At 42.4% G+C, this 9,513-nt stretch overlaps 1 long non-coding RNA gene across 1 annotated transcript; it reads left to right on the top strand.

Moving 5' to 3' along the window:
- Positions 1-667: 667 nt before the first annotated feature.
- Positions 668-7,763, top strand: LOC137096374 (uncharacterized). The gene is made up of 3 exons (XR_010909407.1): positions 668-1,049; positions 5,386-5,725; positions 7,646-7,763. It is a non-coding gene; the product is annotated as an uncharacterized lncRNA (long non-coding RNA).
- Positions 7,764-9,513: the final 1,750 nt, after the last annotated feature.

Raw genomic sequence — 9,513 nt, 5'->3', positions numbered from 1 at the left:
TACTCGTCCAACGAGGGATCGCCTAAGTAAGTAAGTAGATGCATCCTGCAATACACAAGAGTCTCAAAATGCAAAAGAAGAAAAAAACCAAAAAACCAAAACAAAACATTTCAACATAGAGACACTAAATCTAGGCTGGATCTACACTGTTATATAATCCAGTTCAAAGCAGATAATCTGGATTCAGACACTGGATTATATAGCAGTTTAGAAGGGGCTCTAATCACGGAATCTCCTCAGGGCTCCAAGCAGGCCCGTAGCCAGGATTTTGTTTCGGGGGGGGGGGGGGGGGGGCTGAGTCTGAGTGAAAGAGGGTCTAGCCTAGCAAACCTTTTGTATCGTTACCCCAATGCCCCCATGCATATGGGATATATTGAGCATGGTGATCAGATCATGATATGAATAAACATAACAGTTTAAATAATGTACCAGTAAGGCCTTCTCGTGGACCACCATGAGAATTTCGCCATCTGAAAAAAGGTCTCTAGAAAGCCACAAAAAAACCAACAACAGGAAATGAAGTGTGTCAAGCAACTGTCAAACCAGGCTTCCCCTTGCACGTTGAAGTGTGGACTGGTTGGATCTTCTCGCAGTCCATACTTCAGGACAAGAAATCAGATTTCTGATTTCAAATCAGATTTTCACAAAATTACCAAGTGTTTTTAGAGCCCTGTGTTGCTGTGTCATAACAAAACAATTTGATAATGTTGATTTCATATTGATTTCAGAAAGGGAGGTAAATGTTGGATCAGAAGTCCAGATTGCCTGTGAACTGAAAGGACCCAAAGTGACATGGTATTGGCTTCCACACTATCCTATCTGCCTTGGCATAAAGGGTGATAATAACAAGATAGAAATATTCTCAGTGATTTCTAACGGAATAAAAATGGATGAGAATTCGAGATTTCACGGTCGCTTGATCTCAAATTCAACAAAAGAGAAGCTAACCACTATCACCCTCAAACATCTCTACATGAACGACTCGGGTGTTTTCTACTGTTCTAATGGTAGCAAAGAATCAACACGGAGCTCAGTCACTGTGAAACCAGGTAAAAACAAAACACACACACACACATTTACATTGTAGAATTAATGCAGGTTTGGCATCATTTTAACTGTCATGGCTCAGTGTTATAGAATCCTAGGATTTGTAGTTTGGCAAGGCACTAACACCTTTTGGTAGAGTAGGCTAAAGGACAACTCTCATGATTTTATAGCACTGAGACATGACAATTTAAATGGTGCAAACTGCACTCATTTGGCAATTTAGATGCCACCTTCTGCCTCTATCTATTTGTATCGCTCTCATTGGTGGGATTGGTATCCTGTCTAGATGGGGAAATGCACAGAATTATAAGAATGGATGCAGAACGCAGTGTGTGGTTCCTAGAAACTGTAAAGCAGATGCTGTCCTTGGTGGCAGAAAGGAACCACTGTTCAACGTATCAAAGAGCCATAACTTTTTAATTTGTAGGAGTGTATCATGCAGCTCTCCTTCCAGCCAGGGGTGCTTCCAGACAGCACTAAATCACGGGTTTTAAACAAGGGCAAAAAATCCCGGGATTTCAGGAGAGGTCCACATACAGACCTGTTGGTCCCAGGATTTCTGCCTCCGTTGTCCAGACTTGGTGCTTTGTTGTGAGATTTAGAGGCTCCCAAGATGGCCACCACAGGACTTCCGCTGGAAACTTCAGCAATTTTTTTAAACCCTGAAGATATGAAAACATGGCTTTGTGACCAAGCCTTTGGCAACTAATACAGTGCAACAGATGACTCGGATTTATGTGTAGCAAGTATTGGAATGGCCTGACTTTGATTGTGGATAATGTGATTTATAGTTGTAAGTGGTATTGTTTATGCTTTAATTGCTTTTAGCTTCATTTAAATTTTTAACTATTTTTTTTAATTTTTAAAATGAAATGTTACTTAATTGCTGGATTGTTTAAGGAATAGAATTTTGCCTCTGCTCTAAGCTGCAGGGAATCCCCTTCGGGGTTGAGAAGGGTAGGGTATAAATATAGTAAATAAATAAATATGCAGATATGTGGATAGGCGGAGAATCACTGCAGTGAAACATTGTAAAGGTTCTGTTCTTTGTCCTGGCCAGAGAAACTGTGCTCTCCGGACGTTTCATGAAGTATCTATCACACAAACAAAGTTTACGGGATAGGACTACTTCTGCCGAAGTCAGCACTGCACATACAGGAACACACACTTTCAAGCCAGGAACAGAACTTTGTCATTATTGTATTGTCGAAGGCTTTCATGGCCAGTATTGTATTGTCGAAGGCTTTCATGGCCAGAATCACTGGGTTGTTGTTGGGTTCGAGAAGCATTCTTTCCTGACATTTCCCCTGCATCTATGGCAAGCATCCTCAGAGGTTGTGAGGTCATTATTGGGTTGTCATTACTGACATATTTTTAGAGCCTGGCTGCATGGCTGATGAACGCATGATGAAAATGCATAATACACATATTGGAAAATATATATTTGATGTAACCATGTTAGAAATAGGAGTTAGAAAATATATGAACTCACAAAGAGAAATGTATGTATGCATGACCTTCACTTCACTTGACTTCTTAAAAGCTGCAAAAATTAGATGCCTCAAGAGAGGCCAGAATCTAAGGAAAGGAATGTCTAGAGGCCTGGCATATCTCAGGAGACTCTTCCATTTTGGTACCAGGTGAACCTTATTGATTAATGAGCTGGCTATCAAGAGGATTCAGGAATAACTTATCTCAAAATGAATGGAAGCTCTTGCTATCAGGAATCTAGTAGACATTCTGGCGATGGTCCTCATTAATAGCACCTCCTCAGATAAGGATGCCCAAAATGAAGATTGACAGGTGTTGATGTTGAAATATGCAATTGAAGTCAATGTAAAAGTAGAATTTTGTGACGCACATTATGATGTCTGTATGATGCATGCATATTATTTTAAAGGGTATATAAACCAAGCCTTTTCTTTGTTCTGTACCCTGTTTTCCTGGCTTACCAGAAGGGTCCATATCCAGTTGGCGCCAACCAAGAATAAAACCGTGCTTTTCAGACCTCAGGGACTCTCTGTCTCTTTTTCCTCAAACCTTCTCCCTACCATTTCATGGCCATCTGTCCAGAAAGACTTAGTTGTGTACTCGGGGCATCAAACAAAAGGGGCTGTTTTGGGGTTATACATGGCTGTTCCTGATTGCTCTTCTTGTGAAAAGATGTACAACATCGACTGGGGTGCCAGAACTTTCTCCTGGCTAGAGAAAATGTACCCTCCACACGTTTCATGAAGTTTCAGGCACAGAAACAAAGTTTTTGCCTTCTACTCAAGTGTCACCTTCCTGGAAATGACCAATCAGGAACAAGTATCTAAAACCCAGGAACAAACCCAGATTTGAAGAATCCTGTGATTTCTGATTGCAGGGACATACAGACATGTGAAGATCTGCATATTTGGCTCAAAACCATGATATTCCCACACCTGGAAATCTCATGTTTTTTGCCTCTTGTAGCAATTGTTTCCATGTTTACAGGGAACGGTGTCTGGCCACCCTGTTGTTTGCTGTGGAAGCTACTGAGATAAACTGTACTGTCTGGACAGACCCCAGGCTTCCCTGTTCTTTAACAGTTTAGGTGCAATCTCTTTGTGTGAGAAGTTAACATATTCTGTAGTGGTTTGGTGTTGAAGAAATCATTATATGTACAAAAGACCTGTTCCTGGTAAGGATGGAATATAGCACCGTCTCAAGTGGATGCACAAAAACATGCCTCTTCTTTGTAATAAGAAGATGCCAGTCACTCTGAAATCTGGACAACGTCCATGATGTTGTATAAAGACATGTAGAATGAATACAGTTTGACACCACTGTAACACCCATGGCTGAATCCTATGGAATCCTGGGATTTGTAATTTAGTGAAGCACCAGCTCTCTTTGACAGAGAATGCTAAAGACCTAGGCCCCTTCCACACAGCTGTATAAAATCAACATTGAACTGAATTGTATGGCAGTGTGGACTCAGATAACCCAGTTCAAAGCAGATATTGTGGATTATCTGCCTTGATATTCTGGGTTATATGGAAGGTTATATGGAAAGTCCCCTAGTGAAACAACTTCTATGATTCCACAGCATTGAACCGAAATAAAATCTGCCAAAGAGTGCTGGTGCCTCACTAAATTACAACTGCCAGGATAGCATTGAGCTATGGCGCTTAAAGGGGTGTCAGACTGCATCAGTTCAATAGTGTAGATGCACCACTGCTCTTGCATTTAACCATACAATCAGTGCAGTTTGATACCACTTAAACTGCCATGGCTCAGTGCTATGGAATCCTGGGAGTTGAAGTTTAGTGAGGCACCAGCACTCTTTGGCAGAGAAGGCTGATGACCTTGTAAACTGCATCTCTCACGATTCCACAGCATTGCATATTGGCAGACACAAACAAAATATCTGATAGAACTTTTGATTCTTATGGTGTTGAACTGCATTCATAGAATCATAGAATCAAAGAGTTGGAAGAGACCTCATGGGCCATCCAGTCCAACCCCCTGCCAAGAAGCAGGAATATTGCATTCAAATCATCCCTGACAGATGGCCATCCAGCCTCTGTTTAAAAGCTTCCAAAGAAGGAGCCTCCACCCCACTCCGGGGCAGAGAGTTCCACTGCTGAATGGCTCTCACAGTCAGGAAGTTCTTCCTCATGTTCAGATGGAATCTCCTCTCTTGTAGTTTGAAGCCAGTGTTCCGTGTCCTAGTCTCCAGGGAAGCAGAAAACAAGCTTGCTCCCTCCTCCCTGTGGCTTCCTCTCACATATTTATACATGGCTACATGCATTAACTACCATAGAGCTGTGCTGGTTTGTTGTTCATTCGTTCAGTCGTCTCCGACTCTTCGTGACCTCATGGACCAGTCCACGCCAGAGCTCCCTGTCGGCCGTTACCACCCCCAGCTCCCTCAAGGTCAGTCCAGTCACTTCAAGGATGCCATCCATCCATCTTACCCTTGCTGGAGGACCCAGCAAATGCTTAGAATGGACATTTTCTCACTTTGAGAGAAAGGTGGGATTATGTTCAATAAATAAAATGCAATAAATAATAGTTTTGTCAAACATAGATAAATGAACCTGCACATACCAGTCCTGCAGATACAGGGGTCATACCTTATGTGTGTGTTTTTTTAATTTGCTTTAATTTGTTTTAATTTTAATGTTTTGAAAGTAATGTTTTGATTGAATGTTTGATTGAAAACTTTTAAAATTATTTAACCTTATATTGTTTTAGATGTTTTGTTTTAATTTATATGGCAAGCCCCTTTGAGTCCAATTTGGCAGTAAAAGGGAAATCATAAAATAATATAAAAATAAAATAAAAAAGTAAATAAATATATTTTTACAGGTTATCAAAATGGGATTACCCGTGACTACTCGGAGGAAAAGAAAAGCAGTATAATAACAATTACCTGCAACGAATGTAAGAACAAGATGGAGAAGGGGATTAATGAAGGTGACACCATTATCAGGTGGACGCGTAAATGGCAATCCTTTTTCCAAAGAAAGCCTTAGCAGTGGAACAAGGAACAGCCTAAGACTCAACAAACCTTTTGGGCGTTATTTTGGTCTATGGAAATGCGCCCGTCCTCGCTGCCTTACAGAGTTTGATGGCTACTGCTTGGAAAATGATTCAAAAACTTCAAAGAATTTTGGTGCTGTAGAAACATCAACTGTATCTCCAAAAGGTAAAAGTGTGTGCCTCTGACGCTTCTGTGCATCTGAAGTAGCCATTCTTTGGGTAGAATATAGTTTAGGGGTTTTTATTTTGAACTGGTGGTTAAATGCTTTACAAAAAGACCCATTCTTGGTGAAGAGTAAAATAGTGAGGGTGGGTATGGAGTAGGCATTTGCATTGGGGGGAAACCTTGTCCCGTTCCGGGCCCTGGCTTTCGCTGGGGCCACTGATCCATTTTTTGTAAGCCTCCCAAAATTGGGAGAGTTGTTTTCAGTTTTCATTTTGGGGCCTGAAAACTGGATCATTATGGGAGGGGGCTTCCCACCAACTGGCTAGCCTTCCTGGCATGCGTTTTTCTTACCTGGCACCTGCTGCTTCTACTCTTAGAATAAGAGGCACTTAGCTGCTGGCACTGGCAGGTGCGCACACTTTCCGGGCCTGCCTGCATGGCCTACCACATGCACACTCTCCTTGGAAAGAGTGTGTGTGTGTGTGTGGCAGGACATGCAAGCAGGCCTGGAAACCATAGGCACCTACTAGTGCTCTCTCCCTTGTCCCAATCAACCATGCATGTGACTTATACTGAAGTCTAAAGGCATCTGCTCTCTCTAAGAGTCTAAATGGCTTCTATCTCCACTGAAGTCTAAACTGTGTAACTGTACTCACTGCTTCTGATGCGAACACACGCTTCTCTACATGGCTTCTTAAAGCAAACACTGATCACAGATACGGTCCAGCGTATCTGTCCGAAAGTATCTCCCTCTACGTCCCACCACGGAATTTAAGATCATCTGAGGGGGCCCTGCTCTCGACCCCACCGCTTTCCCAAGCGAGGCTGGTGGGGACGAGGAGCAGGGCCTTCTCAGTGGTGGCCCCTCACCTGTGGAACTCACTCCCAGTGGAGATCAGGGCGTCGACATCACTCCTGTCCTTCAGGAGGAAGGTAAAGACATGGTTGTGGGACCAGGCCTTCGGGCAATCTGCTAACTAGGTAAGGACAACCAGACAAATAAGACCGGCAGGACTGATAAATGTGGAAGGAAACTCTGAACTAAGAGATAGCGAACACTGACCGGCAATAAGGAGTAATTGGTTTATATCGGTTTGTATGAAATTTTTATTGGTTTTATTGTTTTTAGTGAGTATAGATGTAATGTATTGCTGCTGATTGTTAATTTGCGTTATTTTGTTTTATTGCTGCTGTATGTTACGGGCATCGAATTGTGCCTTGGTTGTGTAAGCCGCCCTGAGTCCCCCTCGGGGTGAGAAGGGCGGGGTAAAAGTAAACCAAATAAATAAATAAATAAATAAATCTAAAAATGAAGCCTTAGTCCTCAACATGTTCAGCCCTGATCACATGGTTTGCAGTCCCTCCCACAACAAAGAAGTTAGGTAAAATTGCAAACCAATACACACATACAATACACTAAGCAGTTATATACATAACAAACAACTAGTGGAGGCTTGAGAAGGTTACTATTTCTAACAGACATTGGATTTTGCATGCTGTTGTGTTCTTATTCCTATTCTATTCTGTCTTTCCCCCAAAGCAGGGATCCAAGCGAGGTTACAGAATATAGAAAATAATGCTTAAGCTATACAAAAAGTTACAACTAAAATAGTATTAAACAGTCAATAAAATCAACCCATTTGAAAAGATGGTAGTGTTTGGTAAAGTGGAAGGCATTAGGAAAAGAAGAAACTGCATAATGGGTGCATGGATTCAGTCAAGGAAGCCAAACCCTGGGCTTGCAAGGCCTCATAAGAATGTCTTTCGGAGGTCTCTCATTTACTTGAATCTAATTTGAAAGTGATTAGCAACAACCTCTGTATTATATTGGTAAATTATGATTGGACAGCATTCTGTTAGCAAATTACAATACCAAAGTGTGTCTTTGCAGGCTTTCATTTTTAAAAATTGTCTCACCAGCTCAAGATGAGAAAACGCTACTACCATATGTGATTGGTGGTAGCATTGCTGGAGTCCTCATCCTTTTTTTGATATGTGTCATCATATTCATCATTTGCAGAAGGAGTCGTTCACACAGTGTCAGGTAATTTGCCTTTGGAACAAATGTCCCAGCTTATGGTTTGAGGGATGCATTAGATATATAAAGTGTGGAAAATTCAGGAAGAAAGTGCTCAGTCAATAACCATGCGCCTGATCTTTCTCTCATCTTGTAGTATACCAGGCCTGTTGTGTAGACAAGCATCTAGATCCAAGAGGTCTGTGTTTAGATTCAGAATTCTGCCAATCACATCAAACCTATAACCTGAAAAGGACCATAAGACAAACTTGGATGTCCATGTAATGTCCAGGGACATCCAGTTTTAAACATGGGATAAACTGTGCTGCGCCATTTCAATCCCATGTAAAGCAAAGTTGGGGAATACTTCCAAGTTTCACTACATTCAGTGTGGATAGTATACTTCCCCCAAAACAAACTTGTCTGCTATCCACATGGACCAATGTCACCATTCTTCTCCTCATGCAGTTGGCAACACAGGGGAAAAATAATGGATTGGGGTCATGTTGTTCCCATCACTACCCCCTTGCTTCTTCTTGGTGACATCAGCAAAGGCACCCACTGATGGCCAGGAGCTTTGTAGTCAATTCAGCAGCAACAGGGAAAGTAAGGATGACTGCCCAGCTGGGCCAAATTGGTTTAAGCCCAACTGGACCACATAGACCCATCTTTCACCACTGCCACGGGTTGAGAGTAGAACATCTGAACAGCTTGTGGGATCCAAGGAGTATTTCAGCTCCAGACTGAACCCAGATTTTTAGGAAGCTGTCATTGAGTTCTTGGAAAGAAAGAATGAGGAAAATAGTGTTCTGTGGCCACTGGGCTTTATATACATCAGTAAGGAATAGAGTTGCCTTGGATTTCCAAAACTAGCCTGATGCTCTTGGAATCATTGTCAAACCTAGAAAGGCCTTCAGCTGTACATGGAACAGTCCTATTTTGTTCTTCGCCTAAGCCAGTGATTTCCAACCTTTGGTCCTTCAGGCGTTACCAGCTGTTAGGAATTGTGGGAGCTGAAGTCCAAAACATCTGGAAAACTAAAGGTTGGGAACCATTGGCCTAAGCAATCTAGGAAGTCTGTTCTGCTGGGACAGAAATGTAGGTCCTACAACTTGCTGTCCTTAATTTTTTTTTCTTGGTTTGGGCACTGGGTGGAACGTGTTGTAGTAGCTCAGTTGGAAGGATACTTGTTTTGTCCGTAGAAGCTCTGGGCAACTTGTATTCGGCAACTCCATCAAGCCACTGCTGGGTAGTGGCAGACAGCCTTCACCAGTCTGATGTTCTACAGATGTTCTACACTGTTCTGTCCATCATTCATGGATATTGACTACCTTCTGTGGAACAGCTGAGAATCTTCATCCAAAATACTTAGAAAACATCAGATTAGGAAGGAGTAGTGTTCACAATGTGACCTAGATGGCCTGGTTCAGACTCTCCAGCATTCATGCAGATGAAGGTGCCAATTTTTCAGTTTTGGTGGGACAGAGGAGAAGTGTGTGTGCAGATAGGATAGTTGTTACTATTTGGAGCCCCTGGTAACACAATTGGACTGCTGATGGACAGGTCAGCGGTTCGAATACAGGGAGAGCGAGTTGAGCTCCCTCTGTCTGCTCTAGCTCCCCATGCAGGGACATGAGAGAAGCCTCCCACAGGATGGTTAAACATCAAACATCCAGGTATCCCCTGAGCAACGTCCTTGCAGACAGCTAATTCTCTCTCACCGGAAGCGACCTGCAGTTTCTCAAGTCGCTCCTGACACCCACACACACAA

Source organism: Anolis sagrei, chromosome 2, assembly GCF_037176765.1.
Source record: "Anolis sagrei isolate rAnoSag1 chromosome 2, rAnoSag1.mat, whole genome shotgun sequence".
Lineage (NCBI taxonomy): Eukaryota > Metazoa > Chordata > Lepidosauria > Squamata > Dactyloidae > Anolis > Anolis sagrei.
This window is presented reverse-complemented; position numbering and strand designations above follow the sequence as displayed.